Source organism: Ranitomeya variabilis, chromosome 4 (genome assembly GCF_051348905.1).
Source record: "Ranitomeya variabilis isolate aRanVar5 chromosome 4, aRanVar5.hap1, whole genome shotgun sequence".
In the NCBI taxonomy this organism is placed as follows: Eukaryota; Metazoa; Chordata; class Amphibia; order Anura; family Dendrobatidae; genus Ranitomeya; species Ranitomeya variabilis.
In genome coordinates, this window is record NC_135235.1 from 522,178,795 (window position 1) to 522,193,992 (window position 15,198).

Genomic DNA, 15,198 nt, shown 5'->3' on the forward strand with positions numbered 1-15,198 from the left:
ATTTAATCTATCTGTGCCTGAACATGCTGCTATGCGGGAATATATTAAGGAGTCCTTGGAAAAGGGACATATTCGTCCTTCATCATCTCCCTTAGGAGCCGTTTTTTTCTTTGTAGCTAAAAAAGATGGCTCTTTGAGGCCGTGTATTGATTATCGGCTTTTGAATAAAATCACGGTTAAATATCAGTATCCTTTGCCACTGCTTACTGATTTGTTTGCTCGAATAAAGGGGGCCAAGTGGTTCTCTAAGATTGATCTTCGTGGGGCGTATAATTTGGTGCGAATTAAGCAGGGGGATGAGTGGAAAACCGCATTTAATACGCCTAAGGGCCATTTTGAGTACTTAGTAATGCCTTTTGGTCTTTCAAATGCTCCTTCAGTCTTTCAGTCCTTTATACATGACATTTTCCGTGATTATTTGGATAAGTTTTTGATTGTGTATCTTGATGATATTTTGATTTTTTCGGATGACTGGGACTCTCATGTCCAACAGGTCAGGAGGGTTTTTCAGGTTTTGCGCTCTAATTCCTTGTGTGTAAAGGGTTCTAAGTGCGTTTTTGGGGTTCAAAAGATTTCGTTTTTGGGGTACATTTTTTCCCCCTCTTCCATTGAGATGGACCCTGTCAAGGTTCAGGCTATTTGTGATTGGACGCAACCCTCTTCTCTTAAGAGTCTTCAGAAATTTTTGGGCTTTGCTAATTTTTATCGTCGATTTATAACTGGTTTTTCTGATGTTGCTAAACCGTTGACTGATTTGACTAAGAAGGGTGCTGATGTTGCTGATTGGTCCCCTGCTGCTGTGGAGGCCTTTCGGGAGCTTAAGCGCCGCTTTTCTTCCGCCCCTGTATTGCGTCAGCCTGATGTTACTCTTCCTTTTCAGGTTGAGGTTGACGCTTCAGAAATCGGAGCTGGGGCGGTTTTGTCGCAGAAAAGTTCCGACTGCTCCGTGATGAGACCTTGTGCGTTCTTTTCTCGTAAATTTTCGCCCGCTGAGCGAAATTATGATATTGGTAATCGGGAGCTCTTGGCTATGAAGTGGGCTTTTGAGGAGTGGCGTCATTGGCTTGAGGGGGCTAGACATCAGGTGGTGGTATTGACCGACCACAAGAATTTGATTTATCTTGAGTCTGCCAGGCACCTGAATCCTAGACAGGCGCACTGGTCGTTATTTTTCTCTCGGTTTAATTTTGTGGTTTCTTACCTACCAAGTTCTAAAAATGTGAAGGCGGATGCCCTTTCTAGGAGTTTTGAGCCTGATTCCCCTGGTAATTCTGAACCTACAGGTATCCTTAAGGATGGAGTAATATTATCTGCTGTTTCCCCAGACTTGCGACGGGTCTTGCAGGAGTTTCAGGCGAATAGACCTGATCGTTGCCCGCCTGGTAGAATGTTTGTTCCTGATGATTGGACCAGTAGAGTCATCTCGGAGGTCCATTCTTCTGCGTTAGCAGGTCATCCTGGAATCTTTGGTACCAGGGATTTGGTGGCTAGGTCCTTCTGGTGGCCTTCCCTGTCGCGAGATGTGCGAGGTTTTGTGCAGTCTTGTGATGTTTGTGCTCGGGCCAAGCCTTGTTGTTCTCGGGCTAGTGGATTGTTGTTATCCTTGCCTATTCCGAAGAGGCCTTGGACTCACATCTCCATGGATTTTATTTCTGATCTCCCTGTTTCTCAGAAGATGTCTGTCATCTGGGTGGTGTGTGACCGTTTCTCTAAGATGGTCGATTTGGTTCCCTTGCCCAAATTGCCTTCCTCATCCGAGCTGGTTCCTCTGTTTTTTCAAAATGTGGTGCGCTTGCATGGTATTCCGGAGAATATCGTTTCTGACAGGGGAACCCAATTCGTGTCTAGATTTTGGCGAGCGTTCTGTGCTAGGATGGGCATTGATTTGTCTTTTTCGTCTGCTTTCCATCCTCAGACTAATGGCCAGACCGAGCGAACTAATCAGACCTTGAAGACTTATTTGAGGTGTTTTGTGTCTGCGGATCAGGATGATTGGGTTGCCTTTTTGCCCTTGGCGGAGTTTGCCCTCAATAATCGGGCTAGTTCTGCCACCTTGGTTTCTCCTTTCTTCTGTAATTCGGGGTTTCATCCTCGTTTCTCTTCCGGTCAGGTGGAGTCTTCGGATTGTCCTGGAGTGGATGCTGTGGTGGAGAGGTTGCATCAGATTTGGGGGCATGTGGTGGACAATTTGAAGTTGTCCCAGGAGAAGACTCAGCATTTTGCCAACCGCCGTCGTCGTGTTGGTCCTCGTCTTTGTGTTGGGGACTTGGTGTGGTTATCTTCTCGTTTTGTCCCTATGAGGGTTTCTTCTCCTAAGTTTAAGCCTCGGTTCATCGGCCCGTACAAGATATTGGAGATTCTTAACCCTGTGTCCTTTTGTTTGGACCTCCCTGCATCTTTTTCTATTCATAATGTCTTCCATCGGTCATTGTTGCGCAGGTATGAGGTACCAGTTGTGCCTTCCGTGGAGCCTCCTGCTCCGGTGTTGGTTGAGGGTGAGTTGGAGTACGTTGTCGAGAAGATCTTGGACTCCCGTGTTTCCAGACGGAGACTTCAGTATCTGGTCAAGTGGAAGGGCTACGGTCAGGAGGATAACTCTTGGGTGACAGCCTCTGATGTTCATGCCTCCGATTTGGTCCGTGCCTTTCATAGGGCTCATCCTGATCGCCCTGGTGGTTCTGGTGAGGGTTCGGTGCCCCCTCCTTGAGGGGGGGTACTGTTGTGAATTTGGTTTCTGGGCTCCCCCGGTGGTTTCTTGTGGTACTGCACTTGTGTGCTTCATCTCCTCTGTTCACCTGTTTTCCATCTGGATGTGGGAGTTTTCTATTTAGCCTTGCTCCTCAGTCATTTCTATGCCGGCCAACAATGTTACCAGAAGCCTTCTGTTGCATGTTCCTGCTCCTAGACAACTATCAGCTAAGTTGGACTTGTTGTCCTAAGTTTGTTTGCATTTTTGTTCCAGTTCTCTGTGATTGAATATTTCTGAGGCTGGAAGCTCTTGTGAGCTGAAATTGCCACTCTGGTGTCATGAGTTGATATTAGAGTCTTAAAGTAATTTCAGGATGGTATTTTGAAAGGGTTTTCAGCTGACCGTGAAGTTCCCTTTTCTGTCTTCCTACTATCTAGTAAGCGGACCTCAATTTGCTAAACCTATCTTCATACTTCGTATGTCAATTTCCTCTAAAATCACCGCCAATATATGTGGGGGCTACTGTCTGCCTTTTGGGGAAAATTTCTCTAGAGGTAAGCCAGGTCTGTATTTTCCTCTGCTAGGGTCAGTCAGTTCTCCGGCTGGCGCTGGGCGTCTAGGGATAAAACGTAGGCACGCTACCCGGCCACTGTTAGTTGTGCGGTAGGTTTAGCTCATGGTCAGCTCAAGTTCCCATCTTCCAAGAGCTAGTCCTTTTGTATGCTTTATTACGTTCTCTTGCCATTGAGAACCATGACACTGGAGATTCAGGCTGAAAAGGCTTTATTAGCCCTCTCTCAGGGGCATGATGAAGCGGAAGTATATTGTCAAAAATTTCGGAAATGGTCGGTGCTTACTCAGTGGAATGTGTTGTGTATCCGCTTTTTGGGCTCCCCTGGTGGTTGCTGGTGGTACTGGTGACTTGTTTGCACTTTGCTGCTTCTGTTCACCTGCTTCCATCAGCGTTTGGGAGTTTCCTATTTAGCCTTGCTCTCCAGTCATTTCCTTGCTGGTCATCATTGTAACCAGAGCCTTCGGTTGCATGTTCCTGCTACTAGTCTGCTGATCAGCTAAGTGGACTTTGTCCTTTTGTTTTGTACCTTTTGTCCAGTTTGCAGTTTTTGTAATTCTCTGTAGCTGGAAGCTCTTGTGGTCTGATATTGCCACTCCTGTGTCATGAGTTGACACAGGAGTCTTAAAGTAATTTCAGGATGGTTTTTGAAAGGGTTTTCAGTTGACCGTGAAGTCCTCTTTTGTATCCTTCTGCTATCTAGTAAGTGGACCTCTCTTTGCTAAATCTACTTTCATACTGTGTATGTCTTTTCCTCTTAATTCACCGTTATTACATGTGGGGGGCTGCTATCATCTTTTGGGGTATTTCCCTAGAGGTAAGCCAGGTCTGTTTCTTCCTCTACCAGGCGTAGTTAGTCCTCCGGCTGGCGCGTGGCATATAGGAAGCCGTAGGTATGCTCCCTGGCTACTATTAGTTGTGTGGTAGATTTAGCTCACGGTCAACTCGAGTTTCCATCACCCGAGAGCTCGTTCGTTATTTATATGTTTCTTACGTTCCCTAGCCATTGGGAACCATGACAGTATGACCGGCGAGTGTTAAACTTATTGGCAGAAGAAAGGAGAGAAAAAAGAAGTCTGTAAATTTTTTTTTTTCTCTTTTTCCCCTATGCTTGCTCCATAGTTGGATCAGTTGTATTTCAGCTCTAATTACAGCCTTTGCCTTTCTCTCCTTATAATCCTTGAATGGCTCTGAGCTCACCTGTTTAAAGATGGATCCTCAGAGTTTGGCTGCAGGTTTAAATAATCTTGCTACGAAGGTTCAAAATTTACAAGATTTTGTTATACATGCTCCTATTTCTGAACCTAAAATCCCTACACCAGAGGTGTTTTCCGGAGATAGATCTCGGTTTTTGAATTTCAAATATAATTGTAAATTATTCCTTTCTCTCAGATCTCACTCCTCAGGAGATCCTGTCCAGCAGGTTAAGATTGTAATCTCTTTGCTGCGAGGTGACCCTCAAAATTGGGCATTTTCATTGGCACCAGGGGATCCTGCGTTGCTCAATGTGGATGCGTTTTTCTTGGCTTTAGGGTTGCTTTATGAGGAACCTAATTTGGAGATTCAAGCTGAAAAAGCTTTGATAGCCCTATCTCAAGGGCAAGATGAAGCGGAGATATACTGCCAAAAATTTCGTAAATGGTCTGTGCTTACTCAGTGGAATGAGTGCGCCTTAGCGGCAAATTTCAGAGAGGGTCTTTCTGATGCCGTTAAAGATGTTATGGTCGGGTTCCCTGCGCCTACAGGTCTGAATGAGTCCATGACAATGGCAATTCAGATTGATCGGCGTTTGCGGGAGCGCAAACCCGTGCACCATTTGGCGGTATCTTCTGAAGAGACGCCAGAGAAAATGCAATGTGACAGAGTTATGTCCAGAAGCGAGCGGCAGAATTATAGGCGTAAAAATGGGTTATGCTTCTATTGTGGTGATTCTGCTCATGTTATATCGGCATGCTCTAAACGTACTAGGAAGGTTGACAAGTCCATTTCAATTGGCACTTTACAGTCCAAATTTATTTTGTCTGTAACCTTGATTTGTTCATTATCAGTTATTACCGTGGATGTCTATGTGGACTCTGGCGCCGCTCTGAGTCTTATGGACTGGTCCTTTGCCAGGCGCTGTGGGTTTGATTTAGAGCCTCTGGAGGTCCCTTTACCTCTGAAGGGTATTGATTCTACACCTTTGGCTTGTAATAAACCACAGTTCTGGACGCAAGTGACTATGCGTATGACTCCAGACCATCAGGAGGTTATTCGCTTCCTTGTGTTGTACAATTTACATGATGTTTTGGTGCTTGGATTACCATGGTTACAGTCTCATAACCCAGTCCTTGACTGGAAAGCTATGTCTGTGTTAAGCTGGGGATGTCGGGGGGCTCATGGGGACACTCCTATGGTGTCCATTTCGTCATCTATTCCATCTGAGATTCCGGTATTTTTGTCTGATTATCGTGATATTTTTGAAGAGCCTAAGATTGGTTCACTCCCTCCTCACAGGGATTGTGATTGCGCCATAGATTTGATTCCTGGCAGTAAATTTCCAAAGGGTCGTTTGTTTAACCTATCTGTACCTGAACATGCTGCTATGCGCGAGTATATTAAGGAGTCCCTGGAAAAGGGACATATTCGTCCTTCTTCATCACCTTTAGGAGCCGGTTTTTTCTTTGTCTCTAAAAAGGATGGCTCTCTGAGGCCTTGTATTGATTATCGACTCCTGAATAAAATTACAGTCAAATATCAGTATCCATTGCCTTTGCTGACTGATTTGTTTGCTCGCATAAGGGGGGCCAAGTGGTTCTCTAAGATTGATCTTCGTGGGGCGTATAATTTGGTGCGAATTAAGCAGGGGGATGAGTGGAAAACCGCATTTAATACGCCTGAGGGCCATTTTGAGTATTTGGTAATGCCTTTCGGCCTTTCTAATGCTCCTTCGGTCTTTCAGTCCTTAATGCATGATATTTTCCGTGAATATTTGGATACATTTTTGATTGTTTACTTGGATGATATTTTGATTTTTTCTGATGACTGGGAGTCTCATGTTCAGCAGGTCAGGAGGGTTTTTCAGGTTTTGCGGGAGAATTCTTTGTGTGTAAAGGGTTCAAAGTGTGTTTTTGGGGTTCAAAAAATTTCCTTTTTGGGGTACATTTTTTCCCCTTCTTCTATTGAGATGGACCCTGTCAAGGTTCGGGCTATTTACGACTGGACGCAGCCTACTTCTCTGAAGAGTCTCCAGAAATTCTTGGGCTTTGCTAATTTTTATCGTCGATTTATAGCTGGTTTTTCTGGCGTTGCTAAACCTCTGACGGATTTGACTAAAAAGGGTGCTGATGTTGCCAATTGGTCCCCTGCTGCCGTGGAGGCCTTTCGGGAGCTTAAGCGCCGCTTTTTGTCTGCCCCTGTGTTGCGCCAGCCTGATGTTTCTCTTCCCTTTCAGGTTGAGGTCGATGCTTCCGAGATCGGAGCGGGGGCGGTTTTGTCGCAGAAAAGTTCCGACTGCTCGGTGATGAGACCTTGTGCGTTCTTTTCGCGAAAATTTTCGGCCGCCGAGCGAAACTATGATGTTGGTAATCGGGAGCTTTTGGCCATGAAGTGGGCATTTGAGGAGTGGCGTCATTGGCTTGAGGGTGCCAGACATCAGGTGGTAGTTTTGACTGATCACAAGAATTTAATTTATTTGGAGTCTGCCAGGCGCCTGAATCCTAGACAGGCACGTTGGTCGTTGTTCTTTTCCCGGTTTAATTTTGTGGTCTCGTACTTACCGGGTTCTAGGAATGTGAAGGCAGATGCTCTTTCTAGGAGTTTTGAGCCTGACTCTCTTGGGAATTCTGAACCTGCTGGTGTCCTTAAGGATGGAGTGGTTTTGTCTGCTGTCTCTCCAGATTTGCGACGTGCTTTGCAAGAATTTCAGGCGGATAGACCTGATCGTTGTCCGTCTGGTAGACTGTTTGTTCCTGACGAGTGGACCACTAGAGTCATCTCGGAAGTTCATTCTTCTACTCTGGCAGGTCATCCGGGAATTTTTGGCACCAGAGATTTGGTGGCTAGATCCTTCTGGTGGCCTTCATTGTCTCGAGATGTGCGTGTTTTTGTGCAGTCTTGCGATGTGTGTGCTCGGGCCAAGCCTTGTTGTTCTAGGGCTAGTGGGTTGTTGTTGCCCTTGCCTATTCCGAAGAGGCCTTGGACGCACATCTCTATGGACTTTATTTCGGACCTCCCTGTTTCTCAGAAGATGTCTGTCATCTGGGTGGTGTGTGACCGTTTTTCTAAAATGGTTCATTTGGTGCCATTGCCTAAGTTGCCTTCCTCATCTGAGTTGGTCCCTCTGTTTTTTCAAAATGTGGTTCGCTTGCATGGTATTCCGGAAAACATCGTTTCTGACAGGGGTACCCAGTTCGTGTCTAGATTTTGGCGGGCAGTCTGTGCCAGGTTGGGCATTGATTTGTCTTTTTCGTCTGCATTCCATCCTCAGACCAATGGCCAGACGGAACGAACTAATCAAACTTTGGAGACTTATTTGAGGTGTTTTGTGTCTGCGGATCAGGATGATTGGGTTACCTTTCTGCCGTTGGCGGAGTTTGCTCTTAATAATCGGGCTACTTCTGCCACTTTGGTTTCTCCTTTCTTTTGCAATTCAGGGTTTCATCCGCGTTTTTCATCTGGTCAGGTTGAATCTTCGGATTGTCCTGGAGTGGATGCGGTAGTGGATCGGTTGCATCAGATTTGGGGACAAGTGGTGGATAATTTGGAATTGTCCCAGGAGAGGACTCAGCAGTTTGCTAACCGCCGTCGTCGTGTTGGCCCCCACCTTCGTGTTGGGGACTTGGTGTGGTTGTCTTCCCGTTTTGTCCCTATGAGGGTTTCTTCTCCTAAATTTAAGCCTCGGTTCATCGGTCCTTATAGGATTTTGGAGATTCTTAACCCTGTTTCCTTTCGTTTGGACCTCCCGGCATCTTTCGCTATCCATAATGTGTTCCATCGGTCGTTGTTGCGGAGATATGAGGTACTGGTGGTTCCTTCTACTGAACCTCCTGCTCCTGTGCTGGTGGAGGGTGAATTGGAGTACGTGGTAGAAAAGATCTTGGACTCCCGTATTTCCAGACGGAGACTTCAATATCTGGTTAAATGGAAGGGCTATGGTCAGGAAGATAATTCTTGGGTAACTGCCTCTGATGTTCATGCCTCGGATTTGGTTCGTGCCTTTCATAGGGCTCATCCAGATCGCCCTGGCGGTTCTTGTGAGGGTTCGGTGCCCCCTCCTTAAGGGGAGGGTACTGTTGTGTATCCGCTTTTTGGGCTCCCCTGGTGGTTGCTGGTGACTTGTTTGCACTTTGCTGCTTCTGTTCACCTGCTTCCATCAGCGTTTGGGAGTTTCCTATTTAGCCTTGCTCTCCAGTCATTTCCTTGCTGGTCATCATTGTAACCAGAGCCTTCGGTTGCATGTTCCTGCTACTAGTCTGCTGATCAGCTAAGTGGACTTTGTCCTTTTGTTTTGTACCTTTTGTCCAGTTTGCAGTTTTTGTAATTCTCTGTAGCTGGAAGCTCTTGTGGTCTGATATTGCCACTCCTGTGTCATGAGTTGACACAGGAGTCTTAAAGTAATTTCAGGATGGTTTTTGAAAGGGTTTTCAGTTGACCGTGAAGTCCTCTTTTGTATCCTTCTGCTATCTAGTAAGTGGACCTCTCTTTGCTAAATCTACTTTCATACTGTGTATGTCTTTTCCTCTTAATTCACCGTTATTACATGTGGGGGGCTGCTATCATCTTTTGGGGTATTTCCCTAGAGGTAAGCCAGGTCTGTTTCTTCCTCTACCAGGCGTAGTTAGTCCTCTGGCTGGCGCGTGGCATATAGGAAGCCGTAGGTATGCTCCCTGGCTACTATTAGTTGTGTGGTAGATTTAGCTCACGGTCAACTCGAGTTTCCATCACCCGAGAGCTCGTTCGTTATTTATATGTTTCTTACGTTCCCTAGCCATTGGGAACCATGACAGGAATGAGTGCGCCCTGGCTGCAAACTTCAGAGATGGTCTTTCTGAGGCCATTAAGGATATTATGGTGGGGTTCCCTGCGCCTACAGGTCTGAATGAGTCTATGGCTATGGCCATTCAGATTGATCGGCGTTTACGGGAGCGCAAACCTGTGCACCAGTTGGCGGTGTCTTCTGAACAGGCACCTGAGACTATGCAATGTGATAGAATTCAGTCCAGAAGTGAACGGCAAAATTATAGGCGGAAAAATGGATTGTGTTTTTATTGTGGTGATTCAGCTCATGTTATATCAGCATGCTCTAAACGCACAAAAAAGGTTGATAAATCTTTTGCCATTAGTACTCTGCAGTCTAAGTTCATTTTGTCTGTAACTCTGATTTGTTCACTGTCATCCATTTCCGTCGATGCCTATGTGGATTCGGGCACTGCCCTGAGTCTTATGGATTGGTCATTTGCCAAACGCTGCGGTTTTAGTCTGGAGCCTCTGGAAGTTCCTATTCCTTTGAAGGGAATTGACTCTACACCATTGGCTATGAATAAACCGCAGTACTGGACACAAGTGACCATGCGCATGACTCCCGTTCATCAGGAGGTGATTCGCTTCCTTGTACTGTATAATTTACATGATGTACTAGTGCTTGGTCTGCCATGGTTACAAACTCATAATCCAGTCCTGGATTGGAAAACAATGTCTGTGTTAAGCTGGGGATGTCAGGGGGTTCATGATGATGCACCTCTGATTTCAATCGCTTCATCTACTCCTTCTGAGGTCCCTGCGTTTTTGTCTGACTATCGGGATGTTTTTGAGGAGCCTAAGCTCAATTCGCTCCCTCCTCATAGGGATTGTGACTGTGCTATAGAATTAATTCCTGGCAGTAAGTTCCCTAAGGGTCGTTTATTTAATCTGTCAGTGCCAGAGCATACTGCTATGTGGAATTATATTAAGGAGTCCTTGGAAAAGGGACATATTCGTCCATCTTCGTCCCCTCTGGGAGCAGGTTTTTTTTTCGTGGCAAAAAAAGATGGTTCCCTGAGGCCTTGTATAGATTATCGCCTTCTGAATAAGATTACAGTCAAATATCAGTATCCATTGCCATTATTGACTGATTTGTTTGCTCGCATTAAGGGGGCTAGGTGGTTCACTAAGATAGATCTTCGCGGTGCGTATAATCTTGTGCGGATAAAGCAGGGTGATGAGTGGAAAACCGCATTTAATACGCCTGAGGGCCATTTTGAGTATTTGGTAATGCCTTTTGGACTTTCTAATGCTCCTTCAGTCTTTCAGTCCTTTATGCACAATATTTTCCGTGAATATCTGGATAAGTTTATGATTGTGTATTTGGATGATATTTTGGTGTTTTCTGATGACTGGGAGTCTCATGTTCTACAGGTCAGGAAGGTGTTTCAAGTCCTGCGGGCCAATTCTCTGTTTGTGAAGGGCTCAAAATGTCTCTTCGGAGTCCAGAAGATTTCTTTTTTGGGGTACATTTTTTCTCCTTCTACTATTGAGATGGATCCCGTCAAGGTTCAGGCGATTTGTGACTGGACACAACCTACATCTGTTAAGAGTCTTCAGAAGTTCTTGGGTTTTGCTAATTTTTATCGTCGGTTCATTACTAATTTTTCCAGTGTTGTTAAACCTTTGACTGATTTGACTAAAAAGGGTGCTGATGTTGCTAATTGGTCTCCTACGGCTGTGGAGGCCTTTCAGGAACTTAAGCGCCGGTTTTCTTCTGCTCCTGTGTTATGTCAACCAGATGTTTCACTTCCTTTTCAGGTTGAGGTTGATGCTTCCGAGATTGGAGCGGGGGCGGTTTTGTCACAGAGAAGTTCCGATGGCTCGGTGATGAAGCCATGTGCGTTCTTTTCTAGAAAATTCTCGCCCGCTGAGCGCAATTATGATGTGGGTAATCGGGAGCTTTTGGCCATGAAGTGGGCATTTGAGGAGTGGCGTCATTGGCTTGAGGGTGCTAGACATCGTGTGGTGGTCTTGACTGATCACAAAAATCTGATTTACCTTGAGTCTGCCAGGCGTCTGAATCCTAGACAGGCTCGTTGGTCGTTGTTTTTTTCTCGTTTCAATTTTGTGGTTTCATACCTGCCAGGTTCAAAGAATGTGAAGGCAGATGCTCTTTCCAGGAGTTTTGTGCCTGACTCTCCTGGAGACTCTGGGCCTACTGGTATCCTTAGGGATGGGGTAATATTGTCCGCCGTCTCCCCAGACTTGCGACGTGCATTGCAGGAGTTTCAGGCGGATAAACCTGATCGTTGTCCACCAGAAAGACTGTTTGTTCCGGATGATTGGACCAGTAGAGTCATCTCCGAGGTCCATTCTTCTGTGTTGGCTGGTCATCCTGGAATATTTGGTACTAAAGACTTGGTGGCCAGGTCTTTTTGGTGGCCTTCCTTGTCAAGGGATGTGCGCACCTTTGTGCAGTCTTGTGAAGTGTGTGCTCGGGCTAAGCCTTGCTGTTCTCGGGCCAGTGGGTTGTTGTTATCCTTGCCTATCCCGAAGAGGCCTTGGACGCACATTTCCATGGATTTTATTTCAGATCTCCCTGTCTCACAGAAAATGTCCGTTATCTGGGTTGTGTAAGACCGCTTTTCTAAGATGGTTCATTTGGTACCCTTGCCTAAGTTGCCTTCCTCCTCTGAGTTGGTCCCTTTATTTTTTCAGAACGTGGTTCGTTTGCATGGGATTCCGGAGAATATCGTTTCTGACAGGGGATCCCAGTTTGTGTCTAGATTTTGGCGGACGTTTTGTGCTAAGATGGGCATTGATTTGTCTTTCTCGTCTGCATTCCATCCTCAGACGAATGGCCAGACGGAGCGAACTAATCAGACCTTGGAAACTTATTTAAGGTGTTTTGTTTCTGCTGATCAAGATGACTGGGTTGCCTTTTTGCCACTGGCCGAATTTGCCCTTAATAATCGGGCTAGTTCTGCTACTTTGGTTTCTCCTTTCTTTTGTAATTCGGGGTTTCATCTTCGTTTTTCCTCTGGTCAGGTGGAGCCTTCGGATTGTCCTGGAGTGGACGTGGTGGTGGACAGGCTACATCAGATTTGGAATCAGGTGGTGGACAATTTGAAGTTGTCTCAGGAGAAGACTCAGCAGTTTGCTAATCGCCGTCGCCGCGTGGGTCCCCGACTTCTTGTTGGGGACTTGGTGTGGTTGTCTTCTCGTTTTGTCCCTATGAAGGTCTCTTCTCCTAAGTTCAAGCCTCGGTTCATCGGTCCTTATAAGATCTTGGAGATTCTTAACCCTGTATCTTTTCGTTTGGATCTCCCAGCATCGTTTGCTATTCATAATGTGTTCCATCGGTCGTTATTGCGGAGGTATGAGGTGCCCGTTGTTCCTTCGGTTGAGCCTCCTGCTCCGGTGCTGGTGGAGGGAGAATTGGAGTATGTTGTTGAGAAGATCTTGGATTCTCGTGTTTCCAGACGTAAACTCCAGTATTTGGTTAAGTGGAATGGTTATGGTCAGGAGGATAATTCCTGGGTGGTCGCCTCTGATGTTCATGCGACTGATTTGGTCCGCGCCTTCCATAGAGCTCATCCTGATCGCCCTGGGGGTTCTCGTGAGGGTTCGGTGACCCCTCCTCAAGGGGGGGGTACTGTTGTGGATTCTGTTTTTGGGCTCCCTCTGGTGGTTACAACTGGTACTGGGTGACTTTGGTGGGTTGCGGTCTCTGGTTTCCACCTGTCCATCAGAGGCTGGGTGTTTCCTATTTAACCTGGCTTTCCTGTCATTCCCTTGCCGGCTATCAATGTATCAGTGTGTCTCTGTTACCTTTGCTACCTGCTCCTAGGCCTTCAAGACAAGCTAAGTCTGGATTTCCCTCTTTCATGTTTGCTTTCATGTTTTTAGTCCAGCTTGCAGATATGTAATTCTCTGCTGCTGGTTGCTCTAGTGGGCTGAAATTACCACTCATGTACCATGAGTTGGCACATGAGTTCAAGTAATTTCAGGATGGTATTTTGAAGGGTTTTAAGCTGACCGCGCAGTTCACCTTTTGTATCCTCTGCTATCTAGCTTAAGCGGGCCTCATTTTGCTGAATCTGTTTTCACAACTACGTTTGTGCCTTCCTCTCATTTCACCGTCATTATATGTGGGGGGCTGCTATTTCTGTGGGAATATTTCTCTGGAGGCAAGATAGGTCTGTGATTCTTCTGATAGGGGTAGCTAGATCTCCGGCTGGCGCGAGACGTCTAGAGTCCCCCCAGGAACGTTCCCCGGCTGCTGTTAGTTGAGTGTTGAGGTTCAGGATCGCGGTCAGCTCAGGTTCCATCACCCTAGAGCTCGTCCTGTTTTTGCCCGTGTTATGTGTTTAATTCCCTGCCATTGGGAACATGACATGCAGCATCAACTTGCTGCAGATGGTGTCACTGTGCATCGGTCAACTATACAGCGCACTGTGCACAAAGAGAAGCTGTATGGGAGAGTGATGCGAAAGAAGTCGTTTCTGCAAGCACGCCACAAACAGAGTCGGCTGAGGTATGCAAAAGCACATTTGGAGAAGCCAATTCCTTTTTGGAAGAAGGTCTTATGGACTGATGAAACAAAGATTGAGTTGTTTGGTCATACAAAAAGGCGTTATGCATGGCGGCAAAAAAATAGAATTATTCTTACCGTTAATTCAGTTTCTAGGAACCTTCCTCGACGGCATACGGAGGTTGCCTCTTTGCCCTAATGGGGAACAGGAAATGGAGAGGTTAAAAGGCCCTCCCACCTCCCTCTCACCAGTGACTTATAACTGAAAATCATAGCACCGGTTTACCTTGAATCCCAGATTTAAATCCAGGAGTATAGGGAGGGAACTAGCGCCCTCGTGGAAGGTTCCTAGAAACCGAATTAACAGTAAGAATAATTCTATTTTCTCTAGTCACCTTCCACGATGGCATACGGAGGAATACCAACTAATTTGGCGCTAGGGAGGGACAACGGCCTGGAGTACTTTCCGGCCGAAGGCTAAATCCTTGTTGGGCATTACATCTAATCTGTAATGTTTGGAGAAAGTATGCAACGAAGACCATGTAGCTGCCCTGCAGATTTGCTCTGCTGATGCACCTGCTCTTTCTGCCCAGGAGACTGAGGTTGATCTAGTCGAATGAGCCTTGATTCCCACTGGAGGGGTTTTATCTTGAGCAAGGTATGCTTCTGCTATCGCTTTCTTGATCCAGTTGGCAATAGTACTTTTGGCTACCTTCTTTCCTTTGTTTTGTCCTGATGGATGGACAAATAGATTCTGGTCAATTCTGTAAGAACTGGTTTGCTCTAGGTAAAATAATACAATGCGCCTGACGTCCAGCATATGGAATCTCTCTTCTTTTGGATTTGCAGGATTTTGGCAAAAAGGTAGAACAATTTCCTGAGAGCGGTGGAAATCTGATACGACCTTTGGAAGAAAGGAAGGGTCTAGGCGCAGTATTATAGAGTCATCTCGAATGGACAGGTATGGTTCTCTCATTGAGAGGGCTTGTAATTCTCCCACCCTCCTTGCTGATGTAATAGCCACTAGAAAAATTGTTTTATAGATCAGATTTTTCTGGGAGCAGGAGGATAATGGTTCGAAGGGGGGACCTGTGAGCCCCTGTAACACCAGGTTGAGATCCCACAGTGGTACTGTTATTTGTTTCTTAGGGTTTATTCTAGAAGCTGATATCATGAACCTCTTAATCCAGCGACGATTTGCCAGATCTTGATCAAATATTGAACTGAGGGCGGAAACTTGAACTTTTAGGGTGCTAGGCCTGAGGCCTATTTCTAAGCCTTTTTGCAGAAAGTCTAGAATTTTTGATAAATTCGGATTGAAGGGATCTGGCACTTCAGGAAGACAAAAAGATGAGAATTTCTTCCAGATCTTATTATATATAGCAATGGTTACCGGTTTCCTAGATTTTTGAAGTGTGGAAACCACTGCCTCGGATAGCCCTCTGGCTCTTAATATTTGGG